We start from the raw sequence: 18187 nt of genomic DNA, 5'->3' as shown, positions 1-18187 counted from the left end.
GCATCCAACACTATGGTGGTAGTGACGTTGATGCAACACCATAGTTTTGGTCACAGTAGAGTCAGTGTACATCATTGGAGACGAAGTTTCTCTGCGTTTACAATGATCACTCAGTAGAGTCACCTTGTTTCAAACTTTTCCCTTGTTCTTCTTTGACTTATCATCAGCACAGTCATGCCAGAAGTTTGATCTTACAAATGGAAAATCACTGAAGCGGCTCTAAATGATACTCAAAATAAAACCAGCCTCTCCATGGGGCAAGAAAGAGAATCGACATCTTTTGGTTAAATCACTGGTAAGACAGTCCAGCTCCGCTGTTCGGTGGGTTAGAAATTCTTTTCAACTTCCTTCTTGTTGTGGGCCTCTCCAGTAAGTCGCCCTGAAACTATGACATTCGTGGTTGACGTAGTTGTTGCAGGCGAAAATCAAGGCATTCGCTGTTGTGCTGATCGCTGGCACTAGAAATCGGAGATGCTCACCTATTTGTGGTTGCAGGGGTTTATTCACAGCTCCTGGTCCCGCCTGGCGGGGTGTGTGTGTGTGTTCCTCTTGAGAGATCATCCAGACGTAGGGATGGAAGGAGGGAGGGTAGGAAAAAGAGGGAGAGAACGAGGACAAGAGGGAGGGAGGGAAGGAAGGAGGGGAGGGAGGGAGGGAGGGAATGAGGGAAGGAGAGAGTGAGAGGAGGGAGAGAGGGGTTAGATAGCTGTCGTTTACCTTGAGTTGAACAAGTGGTGCAGGTGACAGGTTAACTGAGGCGACACTGACTGGTCCACTTTGGGACATCACACCTTGGCTGGTCCACTCTGGGACGTCACACCTTGGCTGGTCCACTCTGGGACGTCAGGGACTCAAGTGTTAAAAGATCTCTCCAGACGATGGTTCGGTTAACGAAAAATAACGAAGACAGGCATTAATACCATTTAACTTCATATCGATATCTTGTGATGTAGATCATTATGCGCTTGTCGACCTAGAGGTTGTTGCGGGGGTTAACGCCCCTCGCGGCCCGGTCCATGACCAAGCCTCGCGGTGGATCAGGGCCTGATCAACCAGGCTGTTACTGCTGCCCGCACGTAGTCCAGCGTACGAACCACAGCCCGGCTGATCGGGCACTGACTTTAGGTGTCTGTCCAGCTCTCTCTTGAAGGCTAGAGACAGGGGCTCGTAAAAGCTGTGCTGAGAGCCGTGCTGAGAGCCGGGCTGAGAGCCGGGGGAGGGTAAAACTGGGGGAGAAGAGACGTAAGTAGCAGAAGGGAGAGGGGGAGAATAGAGACGTTTTAGAGGGGAAGGGGGGTTGCAGAGGCTTGTGGTCTGGCGTGATCTGGGGAGCACAGACCACTTGACCGCAGAATGCAAGGGAGTCGTGCGGTCAACCTCGGGAGGGAGGTCAAGTTTCGCACATGTAAGGCAACAATCATCCCCCTACTCCCCACCCCCCTCCCCTCCACCTGCCCCCAAACACACACACACACACACACACACACACACACACACACACACACACACACACACACACACACACATGCTCACTCACGCATCTAGAATTACACCCGACTCTGTCTATACCATCTTAAGTGTAATTAGATGTAAGTGATATTACTGCCCACCCTCTAATTTAAAGTGTAAGGGGAGGCGCAGGTTAGGGGTTATTAAGGGGGTGCCAGGGGCACATCCTCACATAATTAAAGGGGACTTTTAACTGCAATCAAGGGGGCGTTTTATTCACATGGTTGAGTCAGTAATTGAACGGCATTAGACGGTAATTTATAGTTGACCGAGGCCTAGTCTTGGACCGGGCCGCGGGGGCGTTGACTCCCAGAAACTCCCTCCAGGTATACTCCAGGCATACCATCGGTAAATATATCACACTACTGGGATATCTCTTGACATTTTGCCCTTGGCCTGACTTCCAGCTAGTACCGGTGTTCGCTTAAATGCTGACGTTTCGCACAGGGTAAGACTGGAGTCTGCTGATACCAAGGTTTTGCCCAGGATAAGATTGGTAGACTCCAGGTAGACCCGGAGTCTACCTGGAGGGCGTTCTGGGGTTTCACGCTCCGGGGCCCAGTTTTTGATCAGGCCTGCCTGTGGATCAGTCGTCTAACACACAGGTACCTAACACACAGGTACCTAACACACAGGTACCTAACACACAGGGGAATTACCAATAAGCCCCTGGTTGTCTTCAAGAGGGAGCTGGACAGATACCTAAAGTCGGTGCCGGATCAGCCGGACTGTGGTTCGTACGTTGGGCTACGTGCGGCCAGCAATAACAGCCTCGTTGGTCAGGCCCTGATCCACCAGGAGGCTTGGTCATGGACCGGGCCGCGAGGACGTTGATCCCCGGAATGCCCTCCAGGTAGACAAGTATATAACACACAAATACCTAACATACAGGTACCTAACACGCAGGTATTAATACACAAGCACCTAACACACAAGTACCTAACACACAGGTACCTAGTACCCAGGTATTAATACACAAGTACCTAACACACAGGTACCAACATGCAAGTACCTAACAAAGGTACCTAACACACAGGTACCAAGCACACAAGTACCTAACACACAGGTACCAAGCACACAAGTACCTAACACACAGGTACCAAGCACACAAGTACCTAACACACAGGTACCAAGCACACAAGTACCTAACACACAGGTACCAAGCACACAAGTACCTAACACACAGGTACCAAGCACACAAGTACCTAACACACAGGTACCAAGCACACAAGTACCTAACACACAGGTACCAAGCACACAAGTACCTAACACACAGTATCGTCAATAGATTACGTGTGTGTTTGGTAACGGGATCAGTGATAAGTCTTCTGAGGCTTCTTACTTTATTTGGGTTCGTGGTACACAGGCAGTGTGTTTAAGTGCCCTGGGGCGACCCAGAGGGCCATGCCCGCGAGGGTTGTTGACTCTAGGATGCTGGGTCGCCAAGTGAGGGCGAGGCAGGCCTGGGTATGCCCACCCAGAGACCTGCCCTCTGGTGGAAACTATGGAACCGAGCCATGTAGGCATACTGTCTACAACAGGTATCTAGCACACAGGTACCTAATACACAGGTACCAACACAGGTACCAAAGACACAGGCACCAACACACAGATACCTAACACACGTGTTCCTAATTTTAGTGCTAGGTGGGCAGGTGCAATGTGTTAGAATGTGAGTGGAGGTGAGAGAGGGTGTTAAATGTATTGAAAGGGAGGGAGAGGGGATGGAAAAGGAGAGAGAAAGAGAGAGAGATGGAAGGTGGGTGGAAAAGAAAGGGAAAAAAGGGAGGGAGGTGCGTGGAGGCGGGAATGGAGAATGGAAGAATGGATAGGGTTGGAAAATTTAAAAGAGTATGGCGGGAGAAGAGGGGAAGGAGAGGGGATGAGTTGAGGGTAGAAGAGAGGTAAGGAAGATAGAGGAAGAGAGTGAGTGAGAGAGAGAGAGAGAGAGAGAGAGAGAGAGAGAGAGAGAGAGAGAGAGAGAGAGAGAGGGTGAGAAGGGGGCATGGAAAAAATACTGATAAAGACGAATAAGGGAGAATGTGCAGTTATTATTATTATTATTATTATTATTATTATTATTATTATTATTATTATTATTATTAATCCTGCATTCCTAGGGAAGCGCTAAACCCGTTGGGGCCATACTTCACCTGGGGGAATAGGAGGTTATGTAGGTTGACGCCTGGAGAGGGGTCTCACTGGCATCAAAGCGCCCCTCTTGAAAGGGAGGGGGAGAGGGAAGGGGGTGAAGGAGAAAGGGAGGTGAAGGGAGAAGAGGGTGTAAATAAAGAGAGCCGTCAGTCCTTGAGTTACAAGGCGCTGATTGTCCCTTGAGGGAGATTAACCTTCAACACAGCCAGTCTCATCATATATATATATATATATATATATATATATATATATATATATATATATATATATATATATATATATATATATATATAATATCTCAGTAAATAGGTGATATTATAATATGCAAAACAATCAATGTGAAAAACTTAGTGAAATTTCAAGCGCTTTCGTGATTTCTCACATTATCAAAGACTCGTAAAAATCAGATAAGAGCAGAAGACTTATAAGGCTGATACATCACTTCCCGGTCACGTCCGACATGATGCGGGTGGGATGGTCAGGGACTTCTCAAACATAGCTGAAATTCTTCCCAAATTTTGTTAATTATCAATGAATTAAATTTGTATAATCCTAATTTAAAGTTCATATTATAATCAAAATTATTTTTGATGATTATATTTCTTTCAGCCATAGGCCTACGTGATACAGCTTTCTCGGCCTATTGGAAATCAGTTGGGTGGTTGAAATCTCTCGCATGAATAAACAGAGCATTAAACTCTTGTCCAGTTTTAATGTTATATTTCTGCTGCTGTAATCTTAGTTTAAGGTTTGTTTTAGTTTCACCCTAATAAACCTTACTACATTTTTTTACAGGGAATCTTATCGACACAGTCATTAGTATTTTTGGGGGCTTTTTTTTTTACTGTATCAAGATTTGGTACTAGTCTCTCTAGGATTTTCCAAGTGTGTATTATCATGTATCTTTCTCGCCTGCGTTCCATGGAGTACAAATCAACTGTTCCCAGTAAACTAGCCACTACCATCCACAGGATGGGCATGGGGTACACAATAAACTAGCCACTACCATCCACAAAGTGGGCATGGGGTACACAATAAACTAGCCACTACCATCCACAGAGTGGGCATGGGGTACACAATAAACTAGCCACTACCATCCACAGAGTGGGCATGGGGTACACAAACTAGTCACTACCATCCACAGAGTGGGCATGGGGTACACAATAAACTAGCCACTACCATCCACAGAGTGGGCATGGGGTACACAATAAACTATCCACTACCATCCACAGAGTGGGCATGGGGTACACAAACTAGCCACTACCATCCACAGAGTGGGCATGGGGTACACAGAGTGGGCATGGGGTACACAGAGTGGGCATGGGGTACACGGAGTGGGCATGGGGTACACAGAGTGGGCATGGGGTACACAGAGTGGGCATGGGGCACACAGAGTGGGCATGGGGTACACAGAATGGGCATGGGGTACACAGAGTGGGCATGGGGTACACAGAGTGGGCATGGGGTACACAGAGTGGGCATGGGGTACACAGAGTGGGCATGGGGTACACAGAGTGGGCATGGGGCACACAGAGTGGGCATGGGGCACACAGAGTGGGCATGGGGCACACAGAGTGGGCATGGGGCACACAGAGTGGGCATGGGGTACACAGAATGGGCATGGGGTACACAGAGTGGGCATGGGGTACACAGAGTGGGCATGGGGTACACAGAGTGGGCATGGGGCACACAGAGTGGGCATGGGGCACACAGAGTGGGCATGGGGTACACAATTCGCTTCTCTGCAGCTACACATTTCTGAAGGCTCTAAACATTTTCTTCTTTCCCCTTTTTTCCTCCTGACACTGACACTGTCACAGGTTGAGGCTCGGGCTGACACTGTCACAGGTTGAGGCTCGGGCTGACACTGTCACAGGTTGAGGCTCGGGCTGACACTGTCACAGGTTGAGGCTCGGGCTGACACTGTCACAGGTTGAGGCTCGGGCTGAGGCTTCCTGGACGCGACCTCCTCAGCAACCTCAAGTCTGGCCAGACTCCCACAACTCATCCCAAGGAATTGTTGATTTTTATTGCGAAGTTCGGAAGAGACCTTTTTCATATTTTAGTGTCCTTAAAGATAGTTCTGTGGAGAATATGCTTTTTATTCACTTTCATGTATATATATATATATATATATATATATATATATATATATATATATATATATATATATATATATATATATATGTTTCTCACATTTTTAGTCAGGTCACAGGTCAGGTGAAATTTGAGAGTGACACTTCAGGCAAAGGGATATTTTGTCACCATTGTCTAAAATCCTCACAAATTTTATTCATTCTAAATGAATATAGTTTGTATAATCCTAGACTAATATTCAAGCTGCAGTCAGTACTATTATTGTTTTTTTTAATAAAGTTATATTCCATATTATATCGTTCAAGCATGGATTTGCTAAAGCAGTCTCAGTCTCTTGAACATCAGTACCGTGGTTAAAATCTGTCACGTGAGTAAATATCCCATTAGACCCTTGTCCTCTTTTAATGTTGTATTTATGTTTCTGTAATCTTAGTTCAGGACTCTTTCCAGTTTTCCCAAAATAAAATTTATTGCATTTCGTAAAGGGAATCTTATAGACACAACCATCAGCATTTTTGGGGGGAATTCTTACACACACACACACACATACACACACACACACACACACACACACACACACACACACACACACACACATACATACACACACACACACACACACACACACACACACACACACACACACACACACACACACACACATACACACACACACACACACACACACACACACACACACATACATACACACACACACACACACACACACACACACACACACACACACACACACACACACACACACACACACACACATTCAAATACACATATCTTCTGAAGATGTGTGTGTAAGCACTCGAAAGTGCTCACGTTTTCGATATATATATATATATATATATATATATATATATATATATATATATATATATATATATATATATATATATATATATATATATAAATTATATCTTATATTATGTCTTAGGTAATTGCGTCTGGTTTCAACTGATCAGGAAGATGATGAGGTTAACTATGGATAATATTTAAACTCACTCTAAGCATTTGCTCCTTAGTTGCTCATTTAAGATTCTGTCTTATTCATTCTTATCAGTTCAGTTCTGAGGTTGATAATTGGAGACAGTAGATCGGGTAATCAGTCCCTCGGTCTTGAAAGTGTTGACAGTGAAAGATCAGGTAATCGGTCCCACTGGATGGTTTGCTGGAGAAGTTAAACATAATAGTTTGATTTGAATGATTCGTATAGGATGATTCGTGTAGGATGATTCATGTAGGATGATTCGTGTAGGATGATTCATGTAGGATGATTCGTGTAGGATGATTCATGTAGGATGATTCATGTAGGATGATTCATGTAGGATGATTCGTGTAGGATGATTCATGTAGGATGATTCATGTAGGATGATTCATGTAGGATGATTCGTGTAGGATGATTCGTGTAGGATGATTCATGTAGGATGATTCGTGTAGGATGATTCATGTAGGATTATTCATGTAGGATGATTCATGTAGGATGATTCGTGTAGGATGATTCATGTAGGATGATTCGTGTAGGATTCATGTAGGATGATTCGTGTAGGATGATTCATGTAGGATGATTCATGTAGGATGATTCATGTAGGATGATTCGTGTAGGATAACTCGTGTAGGATGATTCATGTAGGATGATTCGTGTAGGATAACTCGTGTAGGATGATTCATGTAGGATGATTCATGTAGGATAACTCGTGTAGGATGATTCATGTAGGATAACTCGTGTAGGATGATTCATGTAGGATGATTCATGTAGGATAACTCGTGTAGGATGATTCATGTAGGATAACTCGTGTAGGATGATTCGTGTAGGATAACTCGTGTAGGATGATTCATGTAGGATAACTCGTGTAGGATGATTCATGTAGGATAACTCGTGTAGGATAACTCGTGTAAGATTATTTATGTAGGATAACTCGTGTAGGACGATTCATGTAGGATAATTCGTGTAGGATGATTCATGTAGGATAACTCGTGTAGGATGATTCGTGTAGGATAACTCGTGTAGGGTAACTCGTGTAAGATTATTCATGTAGGATAACTCGTGTAAGATTATTCATGTAGGATAACTCGTGTAGGACGATTCATGTAGGATAACTCGTGTAGGATGATTCATGTAGGATAACTCGTGTAGGATGATTCATGTAGGATAACTCGTGTAGGATGATTCGTGTAGGATAACTCGTGTAGGATAACTCGTGTAGGATGATTCATGTAGGATAACTCATGTAGGATGATTCGTGTAGGATAACTCGTGTAGGATAACTCGTGTAGGATGATTCATGTAGGATAACTCGTGTAGGATGATTCGTGTAGGATAACTCATGTAGGATGATTCGTGTAGGATAACTCGTGTAGGATGATTCACGTTGGATAATTCGTGTAGGATAAGTAGTGTAGGATGATTCGTGTAGCATGATTTGTGTAGGATGATTCGAGTAGGATTCGTGCAGAATGATTCGTGTAGGATGATTTGTGTAGGATAAATCGTGCAGAATGATCCGCTAAGGATTATTCGCGTGGGATAATTCGTGTAGGATGATTCTCGCCGTTCCCCTGTGCAAATTAACATCTCAACGAGCACCAACAGGAAGGTTGTCTGTCTGGCGCTCAGCGGACGGAGGATCGAACCTCCACCGCATCTTGCGCTGAATGACCCACGTGAGTTTAGCGCTTAATAATAATTTAGCAATGATTCACTTCAATGCAAATTAGTTTCCGGTAGAGGCTGGAACAACTGAGGTCCGGGTTGTAGCAGCGTCAGAAAGACCCTCGTACATAGTCACAGGTACAGCAAAGGTAACTTCTGACGTGTGTCAAGAGATGCTGTTGTTTACTGTGTAATCAATTGATAATTTGGCTCTTGATTTTTTTTTTTTTTTTTTTTTTTTTTTTTTTGGATTATCATTCTTTCCATGGTTAGGGCTGCAAAAGCAAGCACAGCGAGGAGTTAAATGATAACCCTAGGCCTTTCGTGTTGCAGTCAGCACATCATCAGGAGCCTGCAATATTGCAGAAATGAGAAAAACAACCACAGGGGGGAGTTGAATGATAGCTCTTGGTCTTTCGTGTTGCAAGAACTTGCAATGTTGTGAAATGAGGAAAAAGTCCAAGCAAAACAAGCACAGGAGTGTTGTGTATGGTTCCTCTTGCGCAGGAAAATTGACGATTCACTTGATCTTACTATTCCAGCCAGCGATTTCATCGACCTTGTTGAACTATATGTTGGATTTACGTGTTTCTTTTTCGAAACTAACCTTTTTCAGCAGACTTCTGGACTACCCATGGGTTCGCCACTCAGTGCCGTCCTGGCGAACCTATACATGGAACATCTGGAAGCTGAGCGTTTCTCCACCATTATTCCTTCGTCTGTCACCTGGCTTCGTTATGTTGACGACATTCTCCTCATAACTCCCAGACGCTTCAACGTTCAACCTATCCAAGACAAGCTCAACCAGGTCGAGCCCTCAATCCAGTTCACACTTGAAGAAGAAGTCGACAACACTCTTCCTTTCCTTGATGTTCTTCTCTGCAAAACTGACCATGAACTTCGATTTAAAGTCTATCGAAAACCAACCAACCAAAACGATCTTCTCCACTTCTACTCTCACCACAACAACAAAACTAAACGTGGTGTAATTATAGGCTTCTTCCTGCGTGCACTCAGAATCTGCAGCAATGAGTTCCTTGAGGAAGAATGCACTATAATTGAACAAGTATTTTCCAAACTCCACTATCCTCGTCACTTCATCAGAGACTGCAGACGGCGGGCATTAAACATCTTCAACACACCCAGAGAAGACACCGCCGAGAAGAGATACATAGTCCTCCCCACCAATTCCATTGCCAAACACGTTTCCAACATCTTTTCCAATACCTCATTCCAAGTATCTACCTCCACAACCACGACCATCAAGGACATTACCAGCAATAGACAGGACAAGCTTCCTTCCTCTGCAGGGGTATTCATAATCCCTTGTAATGACTGCAGCAAATTATACGTGGGCGAAACATCAAAAGACCTCCAAACACGTATTTCAGAACACCAATACGCAAGCAGGTCTGACGATACAAGGAATGCCTGTGTACAACACCGTAATTCACACAACCATTTAATAAAGTACAGAAACTCAAGACTTATCGCCACAGAAGACAACACTCAATACCGAAGAATCCTAGAATCATCACTTATTTCTATATCCAACAACTTCAACCAGAACAATGGCTTCTATAACATAGCTGAACCACTTGCCAAGAAACTTCTTCATCGCTATCCCACATAAGAACACAGGAATGGAGGAACACTGCAGAAGGTCTGCTCACAAATTTATCCCATCTCCCTTCCAAGCTACCCAAGATTTTAAACATTATAACCCCACTCGGTAGATCATCAGATGCAGCATTCTCCACCTGACCTCAGCATTCTGAACCTGACTATAAATTCTCGCGTACCTTCCACCCCAGGTAGATCTGTATGTCACCTGAAAAAGCCCACTGTGTGGGCGAAACGCTGTCAATAAAGGATCACATTATACTGAATATGTGTTTATATTTCCAACCACAGGAGTAGTTGAATGATAGCTCTGGGTCTTTCGTGTTGCACTCAGCACATCATCAGGACGAGGTAGAACGCCAGTTTCATTCCAGCAAGAAAATGTTGAATTTAACTGATCTACCTGGACTTCCTACTTATTTCTGCAAGACTGCAAGCTCCTGATGATGTGTTGATTGCAACACGAAAGACCTAGAGCTATCATTCAACTGCCCCTTTGGTTGTTTTGCTTCGACTTCCTACTCATTTCTGCAACATTGCAAGCTCCTGATGATGTGCTGATTTCAACACGAGAGGCCTTGAGCTATCGTTTGTTCGCGATTATTGCATGTTAAGGGATTATTGAAGGTTTTATCATTCACAGTAACGTGATCATCGCTTATCTTAGAAGACGTACAACAATCATTGGTGAGAATAACTCAATAGGGCGACGAGAGACCTTGCTTAACACGACGTTTCACCCACCTGAAGTGAAACGTCGAGGTAATAAACGTCTTTGGTTGATTTGCTTTACTCTCGTCTCATACGTCATTCTACAAACAGTAATTTATTCTTGATATAGGATAATCGTAATTTTATAGGCCAATTAGGGCATCTTAGTTTTAAAAATGGTCAGGCTGGCGATAACTTTATTGGAGCAGATGTTAAGGAGTTAAAAACGTTTAATGTCCTCGGAAAAAAGGCCGAAGATAACAATGTCAGAAGCCCTGTTAACCCTTTTAGGGGCTTAGCTCCCAGGCCTTTTATTTATACATATAATCTTGTGTATCATCCACAGGATATGAGTTACACAATAAACTAGCCACTACCATACACAGGATGGATATGAGGTGCACAATAAACTAGCCACTACCATCCACAGGATAGATATGAGTTACACAATAAACTAGCCACTACCATCCACAGGATGGATATGAGGTGCACAATAAACTAGCCACTACCATCCACAGGATAGATATGAGTTACACAATAAACTAGCCACTACCATCCACAGGATGGATATGAGTTACCCAATAAACTAGCCACTACCATCCACAGGATGGATATGAGTTACACAATAAACTAGCCACTACCATCCACAGGATGGATATTAGTTACACAATAAACTAGCCACTACCATCCTCAGGATGGATATGAGGTACACAATAAACTAGCCACTACCATTCACAGGATGGATATGAGGTACACAAACTAGCCACTACCATTCACAGGATGGATATGAGGTACACAATAAACTAGCCACTACCATCCTCAAGATGGATATGAGGTACACAATAAACTAGCCACTACCATCCCCAGGATGGATATGAGGTACACAAACTAGCCACTACCATTCACAGGATGGATATGAGGTACACAATAAACTAGCCACTACCATTCACAGGATGGATATGAGGTACACAATAAACTAGCCACTACCATCCTCAGGATGGATATGAGGTACACAATAAACTAGCCACTACCATGCACAGGATGGATATGAAGTGCACAATAAACTAGCCACTACCATCCACAGGATGGACATGAGGTGCACAATAAACTAGCCACTTCGGCGACAAAGTCTGGAAAAATCTTTGAAGATCACTAGGACAACTGAAGAAATGTACGGAGGTTGTCAGCACTAACTGTCAGGGGATGAGCGGACCCGTGTCAGGACTCCTGACATGGGTCCTGATGAATGTCAGAAGACACTACCTGTCAGGGATGAATGAGTCCTGGGAAGATCAGGACCCGTGTCAGGACTCCTGACACGGGACCTGATGAATGTCAGAAGACACTGCCTGTCAGGGATGAATGAGTCCTGGGAAGATCAGGACCCGTGTCAGGACTCCTGACACGGGTCCTGACGAATATCACAACACTGAACTAATTTTAAAGAATAATAACCCACAATACCGCAACTGGGACAATACATAACCCGCACATAGGAGACCGAAACTTGCCACGACGTTTCGCTCCGACTTGGACGCTTAACTAGTCACATTTCTTCTTGTCTGTGATCTCCAAGTTGTTATGTTGTTCCTGTTAACAACACGAAGATAAATTATTTCATGGTTTTTTCGACAAACAATTTAAATATCAGATGTTTCCTTGAGTGTCGTCATGATGTGTGTGTACTCACCTAGTTGTGGTTGCAGGGGTCGATTCACAGCTCCTGACCCCACCTCTTCACTGATCGCTACTAGGTCCCCTCTCCCCCTGCTCCATGTGTGTGTGTGTACGTCTGCTTACGTCTGTGTACGTGTTCCCTATTCTGTTTGGGATTACAGGACCAGCCTCCAGTACAGCCCTGCCAACCCGTTAACAGTAGATTGGGTGAAACATCGCCGCCATTTGGGCTCAGGCAACCTAAGCTCCATTCTTGCCTGCTGCGGCTGTCGCAGGCAGCACTATCTCACAATGACTTTAATTCAAATGTTATATATCAGTTTTACCGACGCCAGTTTTTGTCTGCTGTTGTTGTTGTTGTTACCCGTGGGCTTTTGTTTGTTGTTATGGCTGTTGTTGATGTTCCGCTTGGGCTTTTGTGTGTTGTTGTCGAGGATGTTGTTGTAGTTATTGTTGTGTGTATTATTGTTATGGTTATAAACAACAGCGTTAGACAAGCGGTAAATCAAAATTCCTTAACGGAAAGAAACTTCAATAATCGCCGTTTCGCTCACCGTGGGCGAAAAGTTCTGTAACAGACAACTTCCCCGCTACAACAAGAAAATCCCCTCGGGATTACGTACGTAATAAGTGTACGTTAAAGACGGCAAATCCCAACGCTATTTCTTGTCCCTCTGAGTGAAACTCAAGGAATATACGTTTTCTGGGGTTATACCAAAGGTATATCAAGGAATATACGTGTTTTTTATGCGTCTTATCTCTCTATTAAGGTAAATTAAGCGAGGTGATAAAAAGGTGGAGGAGGAGGAAGATTCGGTGTAATGAGTTGAAAAGATAACGAAACAATGTGCAACTTTCTGATGGGGTTCACCAGACTGAAAGGAATGGATACCTTTTCACCAGACTGGGATAACAGCTATAATATAACTTACATACCAACTGATGGATAACAGCTATAATATAACTTACAGTTCATCGCTATAATTTTTTTAATGGATAACAGCTATAATATAACTTACAGTTCACCAGACTGAGGATAAAGCTGCAACTTTCACCAGACTGGGGGTTCACCAGACGAATAACAGCTATAATATAACTTACTTCTGGTGGTTCCAGGTTTGCCGATGTTATGACTCTGCTGGTTAGGAGATCTCGCTGTGTTTAGGGGATCGGCGGAGAACATGGTTGGGGGGGGGACAGCTAGGAGATAGTTTGTTGTTCATCAGACTGATGGATAACAGCTATAATATAACTTACAGTTCACCAGACTGATGGATAACAGCTATAATATAACTTACAGTTCACCAGACTGATGGATAACAGCTATAATATAACTTACAGTTCACCAGACTGATGGATAACAGCTATAATATAACTTACAGTTCATCAGACTGATGGATAACAGCTATAATATAACTTACAGTTCACCAGACTGATGGATAACATGTAGCAGACATCTTGCTGTTCACTAGACTTTTTGGAGAACAGCTGGGAGACATCTGGCTGTTCACCAGACTGATGAATAACTTGCAGATATTTTACTCTTCAATTCGTGTAAATATCAATTAAGGATTAAAGAATTTTTTTTTCATTGCAAATCATTGCACAATATACAGAATCAAAAGGACCCATACGACGCGCATCATTGAGATTATTTTGGGGTTGATAATTAAGGTTTGTTGGGGTTGATAATTAAGGTTAGTTGGGGTTGTTATTTAAGGTTTGTTGGGGTTGGTAATTAAGGTTTGTTGGGGTTGATAATTAAGGTTAGTTGGGGTTGTTATTTAAGGTTTGTTGGGGTTGTTATTTAAGGTTTGTTGGGGTTGGTAATTAAGGTTTGTTGGGGTTGATAATTAATGTTTGTTGGGGTTGATAATTAAGGTTTGTTGGGGTTGATAATTAAGGTTTGTTGGGGTTGATAATTAATGTTTGTTGGGGTTGATAATTAAGGTTTGTTGGGGTTGTTATTTAATGTTTGTTGGGGTTGATAATTAAGGTTTGTTGGGGTTGGTAATTAAGGTTTGTTGGGGTTGTTATTTAAGGTTTGTTGGGGTTGTTATTTAAGGTTTGTTGGGGTTGGTAATTAAGGTTTGTTGGGGTTGATAATTAATGTTTGTTGGGGTTGATAATTAAGGTTTGTTGGGGTTGATAATTAAGGTTTGTTGGGGTTGTTATTTAAGGTTTGTTGGGGTTGATAATTAAGGTTTGTTGGGGTTGATAATTAAGGTTTGTTGGGGTTGTTATTTAAGGTTTGTTGGGGTTGATAATTAAGGTTTGTTGGGGTTGATAATTAAGGTTTGTTGGGGTTGATAATTAAGGTTTGTTGGGGTTGTTATTTAAGGTTTGTTGGGGTTGTTATTTAATGTTTGTTGGGGTTGGTAATTAAGGTTTGTTGGGGTTGATAATTAATGTTTGTTGGGGTTGATAATTAAGGTTTGTTGGGGTTGATAATTAAGGTTTGTTTGGGTTGATAATTAATGTTTGTTGGGGTTGATAATTAAGGTTTGTTGGGGTTGTTATTTAATGTTTGTTGGGGTTGATAATTAATGTTTGTTGGGGTTGATAATTAAGGTTTGTTGGGGTTGATAATTAAGGTTTGTTGGGGTTGATAATTAATGTTTGTTGGGGTTGATAATTAAGGTTTGTTGGGGTTGATAATTAAGGTTTGTTGGGGTTGATAATTAATGTTTGTTGGGGTTGATAATAAGGTTTGTTGGGGTTGATAATTGAGATTATTTTGGGGTTGATAATTAAGGTTTGTTGGGGTTGATAATTAAGGATAATTAAGGTTTGGGGTTGATAATTAAGGTTTGTTGGGGTTGATAATTAAGGTTTGTTGGGGTTGATAATTAAGGTTTGTTGGGGTTGATAATTAAGGTTTGTTGGGGTTGATAATTAAGGTTTGTTGGGGTTGATAATTAAGGTTTGTTGGGGTTGATAATTAAGGTTTGTTGGGGTTGATAATTAAGGTTTGTTGGGGTTGATAATTAAGGTTTGTTGGGGTTGATAATTAAGGTTTGTTGGGGTTGATAATTAAGGTTTCTTGGGGTTGATAATTAAGGTTTGTTGAGGTTGATAATTAAGGTTTGTTAGGGTTGATAATTAAGGTTTGTTGGGGTTGATAATTAAGGTTTGTTGGGGTTGATAATTAAGGTTTGTTGGGGTTGATAATTAAGGTTTGTTGGGGTTGATAATTAAGGTTTGTTGGGGTTGATAATTAAGGTTTGTTGGGGTTGATAATTAAGGTTTGTTGGGGTTGATAATTAAGGTTTGTTGAGGTTGATAATTAAGGTTTGTTGGGGTTGATAATTAAGGTTTGTTGGGGTTGATAATTAAGGTTTGTTGGGGTTGATAATTAAGGTTTGTTGGGGTTGATAATTAAGGTTTGTTGGGGTTGATAATTAAGGTTTGTTAGGGTTGATAATTAAGGTTTGTTGGGGTTGATAATTAAGGTTTGTTAGGGTTGATAATTAAGGTTTGTTGGGGTTGGTAATTAAGGTTTGTTGGGGTTGATAATTAAGGTTTGTTGGGGTTGGTAATTAAGGTTTGTTGGGGTTGATAATTAAGGTTTGTTGGGGTTGGTAATTAAGGTTTGTTGGGGTTGATAATTAAGGTTAGTTGGGGTTGTTATTTAATGTTTGTTGGGGTTGATAATTAAGGTTTGTTGGGGTTGATAATTAAGGTTAGTTGGGGTTGTTATTTAATGTTTGTTGGGGTTGATAATTAAGGTTTGTTGGGGTTGATAATTAAGGTTAGTTGGGGTTGTTATTTAATGTTTGTTGGGGTTGATAATTAAGGTTTGTTGGGGTTGATAATTAAGGTTAGTTGGGGTTGTTATTTAATGTTTGTTGGGGTTGATAATTAAGGTTTGTTGGGGTTGATAATTAAGGTTAGTTGGGGTTGTTATTTAATGTTTGTTGGGGTTGATAATTAAGGTTAGTTGGGGTTGTTATTTAAGGTTTGTTGGGGTTGATAATTAAGGTTAGTTGGGGTTGTTATTTAAGGTTTGCTGGGGTTGATAATTAAGGTTAGTTGGGGTTGTTTATTAAGGTCAGTTGGGGTTGATAATTAATGTTTGTTGGGGTTGATAATTAAGGTTTGTTGGGGTTGATAATTAAGGTTTGTTGGGGTTGGTAATTAAGGTTAGTTGGGGTTGATAATTAAGGTTTGTTGGGGTTGGTAATTAAGGTTTGTTGGGGTTTATAATTAAGGTTTGTTGGGGTTGATAATTAAGGTTTGTTGGGGTTGATAATTAAGGTTTGTTGGGGTTGATAATTAAGGTTTACTCCCTAAAATGGAAGGAAATCCACTCTCTCTGTCAGCGTCGGAAATCGAACAGACGGCTTACAGCCGATGTAGCTAAAGCCTTCTCAGGCCGCTCTAAATCGAGCTTTGTCAAGTGGTTCTGCAATGGGCGAAACACTGTCCCGGTGAAAACTTTCGCCCTGTCCCTCTGTCCCTGAAATTTGCGACTGTGTCTCCGTATAGGTGACAGGTTTTATGGTGATAGTGTCTGTTATTATTATTATTATTATTGTTATTATTATTATTATTATTATTTTGAGATGGTTTGGTCATTTAGAAAGGATGGATGAGGATTGGTTGACCAGGGAGGTACATAAATCTGGGATAGAGGGAAGGTGTGCAGTGTATATACACCGAGAAGTGTATATCTCTCAGTGTATATACACCGAGAAGTGTATATGTCAGTGTGTATACAATGATAAGTGCGTCTCTCAGTGTATATACACTGAAAGTTTAATCCCTGTCTAAGTGGTTGCTAAGTTTGTCTGGTGGTATAATGGATGAACTCTCATGCAGTCGATAGGGTTTAACCCTGACAAAGAAAATAACAAGGATCTGTAGGGGACTAAGCGAGAATGTTGGAAAGAGGGTGTGAAAGGGAGTTTTAAGTCTTTTGGGGCTTGAACATCCAGCAGCTTTGTGCGAGAGTGTTAAATGGGAGTGAGTGAAGACTAAGTAGTTTATTGGCTTTGATGTGCTGTTGGAGTTGAATCCCGGAGATGGGAAGTACAGTGCCTGGCAGTCTAAGGGGTCTTTTAAAGGGCCTTGTTGGCGTAGTTCTGGCAAGACAGTTGTTAATTGAATGATGGTAAATGTGTGGATTTGTGTTGGTGGTATTGTGGGCTTGTGTTGGTGGTATTGTGGGCTTGTGTTGGTGGTATTGTGGGCTTGTGTTGGTGGTATTGTGGGATTGTGTTGGTGGTATTGTGAGTTTGTGTTGGTGATATTGTGGGCTTGTGTTGGTGGTATTTTGGGCTTGTGTTGGTGGTATTGTGGGATTGTGTTGGTGGTATTGTGGGTGTTGGTGGTATTGTGGGTGTTGGTGGTATTGTGGGTGTTGGTGGTATTGTGGGTGTTGGTGGTATTGTGGGTGTTGGTGGTATTGTGGGTGTTGGTGGTATTGTGGGTGTTGGTGGTATTGTGGGTGTTGGTGGTATTGTGAGTTTGTGTTGGTGATATTGTGGGCTTGTGTTGGTGGTATTTTGGGCTTGTGTTGGTGGTATTGTGGGTGTTGGTGGTATTGTGGGTGTTGGTGGTATTGTGGGTGTTGGTGGTATTGTGGGTGTTGGTGGTATTGTGGGTGTTGGTGGTATTGTGGGTGTTGGTGGTATTGTGGGATTGTGTTGGTGGTATTGTGAGTTTGTGTTGGTGATATTGTGGGCTTGTGTTGGTGGTATTTTGGGCTTGTGTTGGTGGTATTGTGGGCTTGTGTTGGTGGTATTGTGGGCT

The sequence above is a fragment of the Cherax quadricarinatus genome, chromosome 44 (assembly GCF_038502225.1).
Source record: "Cherax quadricarinatus isolate ZL_2023a chromosome 44, ASM3850222v1, whole genome shotgun sequence".
In the NCBI taxonomy this organism is placed as follows: Eukaryota; Metazoa; Arthropoda; class Malacostraca; order Decapoda; family Parastacidae; genus Cherax; species Cherax quadricarinatus.
Note: the sequence above shows the minus strand (reverse complement) of the source record.